The sequence below is a fragment of the Scyliorhinus canicula genome, chromosome 8 (assembly GCF_902713615.1).
Source record: "Scyliorhinus canicula chromosome 8, sScyCan1.1, whole genome shotgun sequence".
Classification (NCBI taxonomy): domain Eukaryota; kingdom Metazoa; phylum Chordata; class Chondrichthyes; order Carcharhiniformes; family Scyliorhinidae; genus Scyliorhinus; species Scyliorhinus canicula.
The window spans coordinates 24,443,481-24,458,215 of NC_052153.1; the positions used below are offsets into that span (position 1 = coordinate 24,443,481).

Below are 14,735 nucleotides of genomic sequence, written 5' to 3' on the forward strand. Positions count from 1 at the left end.
GTAGTTCCGCCATCTGTTACGTGCATCAACAAGAACATGTAATGTGTGCACAATGTGTTTCTGTATTATAGCTAAATAACTGTAGAACCTGTGTCAAATGAAAATGGCATGGAAATCAAGAGCATGCTCCATTTGGCGTCAAACAACACAGGCTGGACTTTCCAGCAGAGCATGAGGCTCAGCATCTGGAAGGCCAGGGTGTCACTGGATGTTCACCAATTGCATATCTTGCCAAAGAAGGTGACAGGCTGCATGGTGAACCATTAAAAAGACAGCTGATGGATTCCAACTTGATATACAGTGATAGTTGAAATGTCACAGCCCAGCACTGTTTTCTTATTTCAACGCAAATAGATGGACCATTTTCATTTTCGCCGGATGATGGAAGGTATCAAAAACTGACGGCAGAAATCTCTGATGCTTTAGGCTGGTCCCCACAACATCAGTACGCCACATCTGGTCCTGCATCTGTGGTCTGCTCTGTAAAGGTTCTGCACTGAGTCAGTCTATGTGTAATTTAAATTGAGCTAAGTTTTCCTCAGCTTGTTCGGAGTAACCAGGATTGTGGCTGTTTCACCCCTTGCACATTTTTTCAATGACCTTCAACAGAAGTGCACTATTTGGCAAAAGTAAAATAAGTGGTTCTCATCCAGGACCAAGGGACCATTTTACACTGAAGTTCAGCTGGCATAGTCGTAGCAATTCTATAATGTTACCTGAAATCTTTCACCTTGCTTTCTGTTTGTTGTTCCGTGCCTCTACTGTACTTTGTAAAGTGCTTTTGGATGTTTCTCTGTACAAGGGCACTAGAGAACGTTGTTGCTGGATAAGGCACCATGCTCGAGATTACCTAATGTGCCCCTGTTTGAACAGTTTGTTTATGTGGTTGGATGCAGATTATTTTTTTTAATGAATTTTAGAGTATCCAATTATTTTTTTTCCAATTAGTGGGCAATTTAACATGGCCAGTCCACCTAACCAGCACATCTTTGGGTTGTGGGGGTGAAGCCCACGCAGACACGGGGAGATTGTGCAAACTCCACACGGACAGTGACCCAGGGCCGGGATTCAAACACAGGTCCTCAGCGCACAGTCCAAGTGCTAACCACTGTGCCACGTGCCACCCTGTATATGCAGATTATATGTGGCAACAGGGAATAACAGAACGCGGAGCCAGTTCAAAATGTTGATATCGAGCACTGGGATCCAGTTGGAGTTTATGAGTGCTTCACTAACTGAAGGGGTAAAATTCATCAAATATGATAAAATACTTTGAGAAGATCATTAAATTCTGCCCAGGATTATTACACAAACTGATGAAGGACCATTCAGCACAGATTTCTAATAGGCAAACAGAGTAAAGGAATTGATGTATATGTGCTCTATATGGATTATCAAAATGCATTTGAGGTACTATATAAGAGAACAATGTTAAAGATAATGGCACATGGAACTTAAGGGACTGAGAGTATATTGAGATGGAAAAGTGTGGCTGTACTGTTAAGAACATAGAGAGAAATAAATTTCCAAGGGATGGGTCCCATGACATCACGCTGGGAGGGCAGGCAGCAACTTAGTTTTTTTTAAGATCGGGGTGTGATTTTTAAAGGACGCCCCGGTGCCCAGAGGTTCACTTCTAAGGTGGGCGTAACCAGATAATTTAGGCCAATATCTGCTCGTGATACCAGATTAAAGGCAACCACAAATTGTGCCAGATTCCAGGAGGCTAGCAGAGTGAAAATCATTCATGGAAGATGCAGCACAATGTAGGAACATGTGAAGCAATACACTTTGGAAATATAATCTCAGAAAACATGGTAGTACCGCTTGGTAAGGTCATAGAAAAATTAGTCATTAATGAGTCATTAATTTTCTATCAGATACAATGCTGAAAGGGCAGTACGGTGGTGCAGTAGTTAGCACTGCTGCCTCACAGCGCCAAGGTCCCATATTCGATCCCGGCTCTGGGTCACTGTCCGTGTGGAGTTTGCACATTCTCCCCATGTTTGTCTGGGTTTCTCCCCCACAACCCAAAGATGTGCTGGCTAGGTGGATTGGCCATGCTGAATTGTCCCTTAATTGGAAAAAATGAATTGGGTACTCTAAATTTATTTTTAAAAAGATACAGCGCTGAATTATCCCACCCTTCCCCCCCCCCCCCCCCGGATCTTCCGGTTCTGCTGAAGTTGACCCCTGCAGGCGAGCAATGCGAAATACTGTAGACTTTGGCGACACTGGAAGATCCAATCCCTGGCCAATGACGAGCACCAACATCACCAACACTGTGGCCCTTATTTTCTGAACTGCACTGGAAGGGTCATGTAAACTGTATGTTTGTGGCATCGAATAGAAAATGTGCAGCATAGATTCACGAGTATGCTCCCAGGGATAAAGGATGATAGTTATGAGGAGGAACTTGGATCCAGTTTGTTTTCAGTGAAAGTCAGGATAAGAGCTTTGTTCAAAATCTTTTTGTAATAACATTCAAAGGAGAAATATCTACAGTAGGAAAACCACCTGTGGCAGATTCCCGCATCCAGATTAGAAGTTATAAATTGGTACGGGATGACAGAAAGTTAATGTGCAATCAATCAAAGAGAGGTTTCATACAGAGAATGCACTGTAATAACCTGGGGAGCATTTTTCTGCCAACTTTATATCAATACAAGAATAGCTCAGATGATCATTAAGTTACTGAAGCCATGAGGCGGCCATTTTATACCAGACTGAACTTGCCCAGAGACTAGTCAAACTCCAGCCTTAAGGTATTACCCATATTAAGATTGTTTTTAGTCTGCACCAGTTTCCAATGATTTCTCCAGGATTAGGGAGTGGCTGAGTGTCTTCACCTCTTTAACAGGGATGCTGTGAGCTTTTTGGTGATTAATGTCAACTGCTCGCGAAGTAAGGATTTTCAACTGCTGCCGTATATTTGGTTTCCTCCGGCCCTTTACTGCAAACATCTTTCAGAGCTCAGGAGAATTAAGCTGCCTGCACCACCTTCTCCAAAATAACAAATGCCAGGCATGTTCTAATTCCGCAGAATGAATTAGCAGACTAACCAGAGGGCAACTTCACCAAGCGTCGTAAATCCTATATACCTTCATTTTAAGACCTCCATAATGGATACTTCAAATAAAAATCAGAAGGAAATGCTGCCTTTACTTGCTCACTTTTCTTTTCAGCCTGCGTGGCAAAAGAAAAATGATGAAACAGCATGTAGGGAGCCTGTAGTCACTCACCTGAGTGGGCTTGCACTGTTCCATGGATAGTTAAAAGGAAAGAATGCGCCAACTGCCTTTGGCAATCTCTGTTCAGTGCGTTCTTTTATTGAAAGTGTTACTTTTTTCGAGACTATCAGTTCTCTTCCAGCAAAGCCCAGTTCTTCACTTTCCTCCTTTTTCTTCAGGGGTGTCCACAAATTCTCCACAACATGAAACATTGCTTCCCAGCTGAAGCGGGCAGGCAGTGACTCACCCTTTTGTATCTCACCCCCTTGTGATAACTACAATGTGCTGTTACTGCCTCACTTAGCCTGCGTCTTAATTGCTTTAAAATGCCATATAAACTGGTAGATTTTCACAATGTAAATGGCAGCAAGAACTCCGATTCCAAGCTTTGAGCTCAGAAAGAGATGTAGAGTTATGGCTTTAGCACTTTCCAACAAAAGAAAAGGAAAGGGATCTTGAGAGTGACGATTAGATGGGCCTCACACCTCCTCCATGTATTGCATAGCGGGCAGAAAAATACAATCACAACGGGAATTTAAACTAAAGTACACCAGTAAAATAATGTTAAAATCAGTTTCCTGATGTTACAGTACCTTTCACCTGTGACCATATTTCCCTCAACTGTGATGTACCAAATACGACAAAAATCAATCCATTTCAATAATATTCATCCTCTTGTTTCAACAGAGAGAGGCCAACTGAAGAGAGATGAAGGCTGGAATTCTCTGGCTGGTGGGATTGTCTTTTCCCGCTAATAGCACACCCCCGGCCCATGGGATTCCCACCAGCGTGCGGTGGCCACAATGGGAAACCCCATTGACAAATGATGAGGGGCGAAATTCTCCAACCCCACGCAGGGTCGGAGAATCGCCTGGGGCTGCCTAAAATCCCGCCCCCGCCGTGGTAGAGATTCTCCGCCACCCGGGAAGTGGCGGTGGCGGGAATCTCATCACCCCAATCAGCGAGGCCCCTGCGGTGATTCTCCGGCCCGGATGGGCCGAAGTCCCGCCGCTGGGAGGCCTCTCCCGCCGCCGAGGTTTGAACCACCTCTGTAACGGCGGGATCAGCGGCGCGAGCGGGCCCCGGGGTCCTGGGGGGGGGGGGGGTGATCAAACCCCAGGGGGGTGCCCCCAAGGTGGCCTGGCCCGCGATCGGGGCCCCCCGCTCAGACTCCGGGCCAGTGCCCTGGGTGCACTCTTTCTCCTTCCGCGGCCGCCACGGCCTCCGCCATGGCGGAAGCGGAAGAGAAACCCACATCGCGCATGCGCCGGCAGTGACGTCAGCGGCAGCTGGACGCTAACATCACTGCCGGCGCATACGCCGACCGGCGAAAGCCTTTCGGCCAGCCCCGCTGCCGGGGGCACCGGTGTTTTGCGCCAGTCTTCTGGTGCCAACCGCTCCGGCGCGGGGCTGGCCCTCAAAGGTGGGGAGAATTCCCCACCTTTGGGGAGGCCCGACCCCTGAGTGGTTTGCGCCACTCCCCTACACCGGGACCCTCCGTCATGCCGGGTAGGGGAGAATCCAGCCCAGAGTGTGAGGGAACCCCTTACGCCAAGAGAGCTTGAAGACTTGAAAATGGAAACTAAACGAGCATTAATAATACGGTTGAGGAAAACCCCTTAACAGCATAGATAGGTGAAAGCTGAATTGTTAGTAATCCCTGTAGCACACTCTGATTCAACCAATTATTATGTTCCATATATAAAAATGTACAAATGGAGCAAGTTCACTTTGCCTTTCATGAGAAGCCCGTCAACCCCACCCGTTGACATGCGTAGCCAATTAACTGAGAGTCGCTTCGTCTGTTATGCAGACTTAAAGGGATAATTTTCACCTGTCAAAAGTTCATATTAGAAATTCTTAAACTATTCAAAATTAGAAAGCCGGAATTTGCCATCAGCACTCTTGCCAGCCGCAACCCCACACTTCTGTAAATGTCAAAAATTACCCCTCGAGTGTTGTGTAGGACAGAGGCCAATGTGAGTGTGCCAGATCGCTTCACAGGCCAAGTACCTGGATAGATGTAAATGTCACAAAGCAAATGCAAACTGTGGAAGTCTACGTCACTCTCCGTCAGTTTTCTTCTTCTACAGCCTGCAAACATTTCAAAGGCAAGCTTGTCATCACCAAACCATTACCTCTTGTATCACACCCATTTTCCTTTCCTTTTTAAATACTGCAATTGTTCACCATTTGTAGTACCACATCCTATGCTTATGGATTTTAGTGCAGAGTAAAATATTTATAGTTGAGTGCAAATAACACAAGATATATAAAGCAACAGTAAGCTTTACGCAGCAGCTTACAACAATTGAGCTGCAGATTCTGATGAGTGGTATTGGTATACAGCAGCTATCCTGCAGCTGTCTGTTACAATGACATTACCATCTATTGTATCTTCATGGCTGCATTCTGATGCCTATGAATCCCTACAAGCATGGTTTGACATGCTCCTTTCGCTTTGTCAAATTATCGTCAGTGTCTCAGCAGTATAGTTTCTCGCCAAATATGGAGACCAAAATTTAGAAAATTTCCAACATTATAACATTATAACATTAGGGCAGCACGGTAGCACAGTGGTTAGCATTGTGGCTTCACAGCTCCAGGGTCCCAGGTTCGATTCCCGGCTTGGGTCACTGTCTGTGCAGAGTCTGCACGTTCTCCCCGTGTCTGCGTGGGTTTCCTCCGGGTGCTCCGGTTTCCTCCCACAGTCCAAAGATGTGCGGGTTAGGTGGATTGGCCATGAGAAACTGCCCTTAGTGTCCAAAAAGGTTAAGTGGGGGTTTCTGGGTTGCGGGGATGGGGTAGATACGTGGGCTTGAGTGGCTTGCTCTTTGTAAGGGCCGATGCAGACTCGATAGGCCGAATGGCCTCCTTCTGCACTGTAAATTCTATGATTCCATGATAACAGTCCTAAAAGCATTTCATTGGCGGTAAAGCGCTACGGAACATACTGGAGGTTGCAAAAGGTGCTCCAGAAATGAAAGGTCTTTCTTTTCCTTCTGGCCCACTTTGAACAGATGAAGGGTTTGTCAGCAACCATGAAAATGAAAACACCATTGGGATCATGCCAATTTATCTTATTTTACTTTGTACAGCCTCATGAATTAATTCCTTCTCATTGCAGAATAGGATTCTATGGCAGGTATCGCTCTCTCTCAACCTTCTCCTACTGTGATGTGGGATCATCAGAGGCTCCTTGACTGTGGTCCAGTTGATTTAGTGAGGTAGGAAGTGATTTATAGTTAATGAAAGGCACAAGAGGATTTCGAACATGGGTAAGCATGTGAGATTTGGTGTGGGTGAGGGGTGAAGTCGGGGTAAATATGAGCCCATGAAGGAACTGGCTCCAACCCACAGAATTCCAAGTTGTACAGATATGGGGTCAGGGACGTACAACCAAGCTGCTCCCAGGAGGTCGGTTGACATTTTAGAATATTAACGAGGCTGGCAATCTTTGACTTAACCTAGTTTGCGGGTTTTAGAGCAGACAGCCATATACCCAAGCGACGGAGAAATCCAACAATTGAAGGAAAGCAAGGACATCCATGTAGGGAAGACAAGGCTCCATTGCAACACAGCTTGTGGTCAGGATGTGCAGAGGTCCTTCCTTCTCCCTCAGAAGAATTGGACCATCAGACTGCCCTTTCCTTGCCTCTCTTGCCCCCTCCCCTAGTTTTCTCAATCACAAATTAATCTCTGGTGTGATGATGCAGGGGTGATAAGAGGGGAGAGAACGGTGCTTGAAAGATGTGAACTGCATATTAAAGAAACAGCACAGTGAAATAAATTGTGGGTGAGGATGATTCCACCAAAGGCAGTTAACAAAGCTGATTCCATAGCTGAGTCTGTAAAACCTTGAGTGAAGAATAAAAAGCATTCCGTAAATGGAAGTGCTTGTGAATATCAGTAAATTCCTCTTTGAACCTCACATTTTCTGTGACACATTAAATCACTGCCAATTGTCAACAAACACATACTTAAATTGTAGTAGGTACATACATGACATTTTCTAAACTAACAAGCTGAAAATCAACTGCGTAATGAAGAGTATCACTGTCTGGTAAAAATAAAATGAACATCAACCTACTGTTTCAATTGCACCCGCCGAGAAAATATTAATAGAGTTGCAGAACGGGTGTGTAATTTTTCAAATTAATTTCAATATGGGTAACTATGGAGTGATGTGTTTTAGCAGGAAGAGTCAGGAGGTCACAAGTTGCTTGGAAAATAATTCTAAATGGAATAGTGGAGAAAAGGGATGGAGGGGTATAGGTTCACAAATCAAAACAATGGCACAGATTAATCGGGCCATTAAAAAGGCAAAGCAAGGGGCAGCACGGTGGCCTAGTGGTTAGCACAACCGCCTCACGGCGCTGAGGTCCCAGGTTCGATCCCGGCTCTGGGTCACTGTCCGTGTGGAGTTTGCACATTCTCCCCGTGTCTGCGTGGGTTTCGCTCCCACAACCCAAAAATGTGCAGAGTAGGTGGATTGGCCACGCTAAATTGCCCCTTAATTGGAAAAAATAATTGGGTAATCTAAATTTATAAAAAAAAATAAAAAAAATTAAAAAAAGGCAAAGCAAGCCCTGTGTCCTATTTCCAGAGGGATTGAATTGTTCATCAGAGATATTGGGCTGGATTCTCCGTTTGGAAGACTATGGGTTGAATTCTCCGTCGTCGGGATGCTCTGTTTTGACGGCAGCCCAGGGGTTTCCCGACGGCGTGGGGCTGCCCCACAATGGGAAACCCCATTGACCACCCAGCAAAATGCAGAATCCCAACGGCGCGCTGAACCAGAAATCTGGCACGACGAGACGGAGAAATCCCCCCTATGTTCTCCCACCGGTGCTGTATTTGTGCTTTTGGTGGGGAATGGCAACCAGAAGCGATTCACTCTCTCCACCAATGGGGGTGGTTCCCTGTTATGGGGGGGGGGGGGGGGGGGGGGTTCTCTGCTATTGGGTGGGTCTCTGCTATTGGGTGGGTCTCTGTTATGGGGGGATTCTCTGTGATGGGGGGATTCTCTGTGATGGGGGGATTTTCTGTGATGGGGGAGTCTCTGTGATGGGGAGTCTCTGTTATGGGGGAGTCTCTGTTATGGGGGTCTGTCTCTGTGATGGGGAGTCTCTGTTATGGGGGAGTCTCTGTTATGGGGGGTCTCTGCTATTGTGGTTGGCCTCTGTTATGGGGGATTCTCAGCAATGGGGGGGTTCTGCTATGGAGGGGTTCTGTGCTATGGGGGCGTTCTCTGTTATGGGGGGATTCTCTGTGATGGGGGGATTCTCTGTGATGGGGGGATTCTCTGTGATGGGGGGATTCTCTGTGATGGGGGATTCTCTGTTATGGGGGGGGTCTCAGTTATGGGGGGAGTCTCTGTTATGGGAGGAGTCTCAGTTATGGGGGGAGTCTTAGTTATGGGGGGAGTCTCTGTTATGGGGGGAGTCTCTGTTATGGGGGGAGTCTCTGCTATTGGGGTTGGCCTCTGTTATGGGGGATTCTCAGCAATGGGGGGGGTTCTGCTATGGAGGGGTTCTGTGCTATGGGGGCGTTCTCTGCTATGGGGGGGTTCTCTGTTATGGGGGGATTCTCTGTGATGGGGGATTCTCTGTGATGGGAGGATTCTCTGTGATGGGGGATTCTCTGTGATGGGGAGTCTCAGTTATGGGGGGAGTCTCAGTTATGGGGGAGTCTCTGTTATGGGGGATTCTCAGCAATGGGGGGGTTCTGCTATGGAGGGGTTCTGTGCTATGGGGGCGTTCTCTGCTATGGGGGGGTTCTCTGCTCTGGGGGGGGTTCTCTGCTCTGGGGGGGGTTCTCTGCTCTGGGGGGGTTCTGTGCTATGGGGGCGTTCTCTGCTATGGGGGGGTTCTCTGTTATGGGGGGATTCTCTGTGATGGGGGATTCTCTGTGATGGGAGGATTCTCTGTGATGGGGGATTCTCTGTGATGGGGAGTCTCAGTTATGGGGGGAGTCTCAGTTATGGGGGGAGTCTCTGTTATGGGGGATTCTCAGCAATGGGGGGGTTCTGCTATGGAGGGGTTCTGTGCTATGGGGGCGTTCTCTGCTATGGGGGGTTCTCTGCTCTGGGGGGGGTTCTCTGCTCTGGGGGGGTTCTCTGCTATGGGGGGGGTTCTCTGCTATGGGGGGGTTCTCTGCTATATGGGGTTATCCGCTAATGGGGGAGGATCTCTGCTATGGAAGGGGTTCTCTGCTATGGGTCTCTGTTCTGGGGGGGCTTCTCTGTTATGGGGGGCTTCTCTGTTATGGAGGGTCTCTGTTATGGGGGTTCTCGGTTATGGGGTTTCTCTGCTATTAGGGGGTTTTCTGCTTTGGGGTGTGTTCTTTGCTTTGGGGGGTTCTCTATTATGGAGGGTTCTCTGCTATTGGGGGGGGTCTCTGTTCTAGGGGGCTTCTCTGTTATGAGGGGCTCTCTGCCATGGAGGGTCTCTGTTATGGGGGGTTCTCTGCTATTTGTGGCGGTTCTCAGTTATGGGGGTTCTCTGCTATTGGGGAGGTTCTCTGCTATGGGGGCGGTTCTCTGCTATGGGGGGGGTTCTCTGCTATGGGGGGGTTCTCTGCTATGGGGCGGCAGTCTCTGCTATGGGGGCATTCTCTGCTCTGGGGGGGGTTCTCTGCTATGAGGGGGTTCTCTGCTATGGGGGGGGGGTTCTCTGCTAATGGGGGAGGATCTCTGCTATGGAAGGGGTTCTCTGCTATGGGTGGGGTCTCTGTTCTGGGGGGGCTTCGCTGTTATGGGGGGGCTTTTCTGTTATGGAGGGTCTCTGTTATGGGGGTTCTCTGCTCATTGGGGGGGGGGTTCTCGGTTATGGGGGTTCTCTGCTATTAGGGGGTTTTCTGGTATGGGGGTGTTCTTTGCTTTGGGGGGTTCTCTGTTATGGAGGGTCTCTGTTATTTCATATTTCATAGAATTTACAGTGCAGAAGGAGACCATTCGGCCCATCGAGTCTGCACCGGCTCTTGGAAAGAGCATCCTACCCAAGGTCAACACTTCCACCCTATCCCCATAACCCAGTAACCCCACCCAACACTAAGGGCAATTTTGGACACTAAGGGCAATTTATCATGGCCAATCCACCTAACCTGCACATCTTTGGACTGTGGGAGGAAACCGGAGCACCCGGAGGAAACCCACGCACACACGGGGAGGATGTGCAGACTCCGCACAGACAGTGACCCAAGCTGGAATCGAACCTGGGACCCTGGAGCTGTGAAGCAATTGTGCTAACCACTATGCTACCGTGCTGCCCTTATGGGGGTTCTCTGCTATTGGGGGGGTTCTCTGCTATGGGGGGGGTCTCTGCTAGGGGGGAGTCTCGGTTATGGAGGGGTCTCTGTTATGGGGGGGGGGGTTCTCTGCTATGGAGGGTCTGTTATACAAACAAAGAACAAAGAAAAGTACAGCACAGGAACAGGCCCTTCGACCCTCCAAGCCTGTGCCGTCCATGTTGCCCATCTAATCTAAAATCTTTTATACTTCCTGGGTCCGTATCCCTCTATTCCCATCCTTGTCATGTATTTGACAAGATACCCCTTAAATGTCATATAGTCCCTGCATCCACCACCTCCTCCGGCAGCGTGTTTTAGGCACCCACTACCCTCTGTGTAAAAAACTTGCCTCGTACATCTCCTCTATACTTTGCCCCTCGCACCTTAAACCTATGCCCCCTAGTAATTGACCCCTCTACCCTGGAAAAAAGCCTTTGACTATCCACTCTGTCTATGCCCCTCATAATTTTGTAGACCTCTATCAGGTCGCCCCTCAACCTCCGCCATTCCAGTGAGAACAAACCACGTTTATTCAACCACTCATCATAGCTAATGCCCTCCATACCAGGTAACATCCTGGTAAATCTCTTCTGCACCCTCTCTAAAGCCTCCACATCCTTCTGGTAGTGTGGTAATCAGAATTGAATACTATACTCCAAGTGTGGCCTAACTAAAGTTCTATACAGCTGCAACATTACTTGCCAATTCTTATACTCAATGCCCCGGCCAATGAAGGCAAGCATGCCGTATGCCTTCTTGATTACCTTCTCCAACTCTGTTGCCCCTTTCAGTGACCTGTGGACCAGTGAACCTATTTTCTCTGACCGTCAATACTCCTGAGTGTTCTACCATTCACTGTATATTCCCTACATGCATTAGACCTTCCAAAATGCATTACCTCACATTTGCCCTGATTAAACTCCATCTGCCATCTCTCCGCCCAAGTCTCCAAATGATCTAAACCTGCTGTATCCTCTGACAGTCCTCATCGTTATCTGCAATTCCACCAACCTTTGTGTCGTCTGCAAACTTACTAATCAGACCAGTTACATTTTCCTCCAAATCATTAATATATACTATGAACAGCAAAGGTCCCAGCACTGACCCCTGTGGAACACCACTCGTCATAGCCCTCCAATCAGAAAAGCACCCTTCTATTGCTACTCTCTGCCTTCTATGATCTCGCCAGTTCTGTATCCATCTTTCCAGCTCACCCCTGATCCTGTGTGACTTCACCTTTTGTACCTGCCTGCCATGAGGGACCTTGTCAAAGGCCTTACTGAAGTCCATATAGACAACATCCACTGCCCTACCTGCATCAATCATCTTTGTGAGGTCTCTGCTATGGGAGGGGATCTCTTCTATGGGATGGGGTCTCTGCTATGGGGGAGGGTCTCTTCTATGGGAGGGAATCTCTTCTGTGGGAGGGGGTCTCTGCTATGAGAGGAGTTCTCTGCTATGGGAGGAGGTCTCTGCTATGGGAGGAGTTCTCTGCTATGGGAGGTGGTCTCTGCTATGGGAGGAGGTCTCTGCTATGGGAGGGAGTCTCTGCTGTGGGAGGGGGTCTCTGCTATGGGGAGGTTCTCTGCTATGGGAGGAGGTCTCTGCTATGGGAGGAGGTCTCTGCTATGGGAGGGAGTCTCTGCTGTGGGAGGGGGTCTCTGCTATTGGGAGGTTCTCTGCTATGGGGAGGTCCTCTGAATAGGGGGAGTTCTTAGTTATGGGGATTCTCTGATATGGGGGCTCTCTGATGGGAGTCTGGTTCCCTGATGGGGTCTGAGTGGAGTCTGGGGATGGCAAAATTTGCAAGGTTGGGGGATGGGCCCTCTGATGGACTTTGGGGGGCACCTACTTTAAATAGTTACTCCTTTGGCTCACTACGAGGTCCACAACATCACCGCCACTTGCATCAATCCATGTCCGCTCGAATCCCGGCTCCGAGGGCCGGAATATTACATCATTTTGACCCATTTGCAACCTCCCGCTGCATGAACCTCGATGCCGCTGCCAGAGGGGGACCGGAGCATTGCAAATAGATCGACGCCCAAACTCTACACCGCGTGAGGAACTCCACTAGCGGCAGCAGGCAACGGACAATTATAGAAACTTGCTCAAATGACCCCTTGTCACTGTGAACACTGCTGGTCCCCACATTACAAAAAGGATATTGAGTCACTGGGGAAGGTGCAAAACACATTTGTACGGATGATATCAGGACAGTAAGGATATATTTAGCATTAAAGGCTGAAGAGGTTGAGACTCTTTTATCAAAAAAAGGTAGAGATCTTCATAGAAATCTTTAAAATTATGGAGCATTTTGATACGGCAGATTTAGAGAAATTCTCTCGATTACAGGAATCCAAAATTAGAGGTCATAAATATATCATCATGAATAAATCCAAGAAAGATCCAACAAATGTTTCTTTGCCCAAAGAATACTATAAATGCGGATCTTGCGACCACAAAAAATATTTTAGATGATCAGCATTCAGGTGGAAGCAAGGTAAAGACATGAGAAATAAAGAAATAGAAGGATGTGTTGACAAAGAAAGAAAGGTTTGCATTTCTGTCACACATTACCTCGCCTGTGTGTGTCCCAAAGGGCTTTGCAGCCAATGAGGTGCTTACCAAACGTAGTCACCATCTTATTGCAAGAAATACCACAGCCAATTTATGCACAGCAATCTCCCACAAGCAGCCACATTATAATGACCAGATTGTGTGTTTATTTAATGACATGAAAGAGGAACAAGTATTGGTCAGGACACTGGCAACAGCAGCCTGCCCTTCTTTGAAATATGTCCACGAGAGAGCAGATCTGGGTCTTACTTTAATGCTTGGTCCAATAGACGGCATACCAGCAGTACTGTGCTGGACACTAAGGAGCAATTTAGCATAGTCAATCCACCTAGCCTACACATCTTTGGACTGTCGGAGAAAACTAGAGAACTCGGAGGAAATCCACGCAGACACGGGGCGAAAGTAGAAACACCACACAAACAGTCACCCGAGACCGGAATTGAACCCTGGATCCTGGAGCTGTGAGGCAGCAGTGTTAATCACTGTGCCACTGCAATTCTACCCTTCATGCCTGCTCCGCCATTCAATCAGATCATGGCTGATCTCTTTCTGGTTTCAAATCCACCTCCCTTCCTGTTCTTCAGATCCCTTTAACCTGTTTTCTTTGATCAGAAATATATCCCAAAACATTGGAGTAATGTGTCCAGTTCGGGGCATCACACGTTAGGAAAGATACACATGAAGGTATTAGAGAGATTGCAGAAAAGATTCACGAGAATGATTCCAGGGATGAAGAACTTGAAATGAAATGAAATGAAAATCGCTTATTGTCACAAGTAGGCTTCAAATGAAGTTACTGTGAAAAGCCCCTAGTCGCCACATTCCGGCGCCTGTTCGGGGAGGCTGGTACGGGAACTTCAGTACTTCAGTTTCATAGAAATATTGGAGAGGTTGGGACTGTTTTCCTGGTGAAAAGTAGGTTGAGAGGAGATTTTACAGAGGTATTCAAAATCATCAGAGGTCTGGACAGAGGACAGGGGAAAACTGTCCCCACTGGTGGAAGAATCGAGAGCAAGAGGGCAGAGATTTATGGTAACTGGAAAAGAGACAATGAAGACAGGAGGAGAAAGGTTACCCACGGGATGAATGGGTAAAATCTAGAATACACTGCCCGAGAGCGTGATGGAAGCAGGTGCAATCGAGGCTTTCAAGAGAGAATTGGATTATCATCTGGAAAAGAAAAATGTGCAGGGTGACAGCGAGAAGGTGGGGAATGGCACTCGGTGCATTGCTCATTCAGAGGCAGCACTGCCATGACGGGCTGAACAGCCTCGTTCCATACTAACAAATCTGTGAATTTAGGCACTCACTGTGTATGACAAAAAACTGTAGGCACTCTGCATCCAAGCGTCCAGTGTGAGCTACCAGAAGGTGATCTCCCCCCCCCCCCCCCCACCCCGACACACACACACATACTCCCAAATTGAGAGCAGAGTGATCGGAAATGTACCCTTTATGTGCCATCTATTGGACCAAAGCGATTGAGAATTGCATCAGCACTGACAGGGCAACAGTTCAAAAAATACACTCATGAAGGGGCAATGGTTGATAAAATGGACATGAGCCAGTAAGAAAGCAATTGATCTTTCTTCCTCCGGACATCAGAGAATAGCAGAGATACACCTTCACTGAACA

At 47.7% G+C, this 14,735-nt stretch overlaps 1 protein-coding gene across 48 annotated transcripts in view; it reads right to left on the reverse strand.

The window, feature by feature from the left end:
* LOC119970160 (receptor-type tyrosine-protein phosphatase delta) overlaps positions 1 to 14,735 on the reverse strand; it is a 2,903,826-nt gene that overhangs the window by 624,323 nt on the left and 2,264,768 nt on the right. The window lies entirely within an intron of this gene.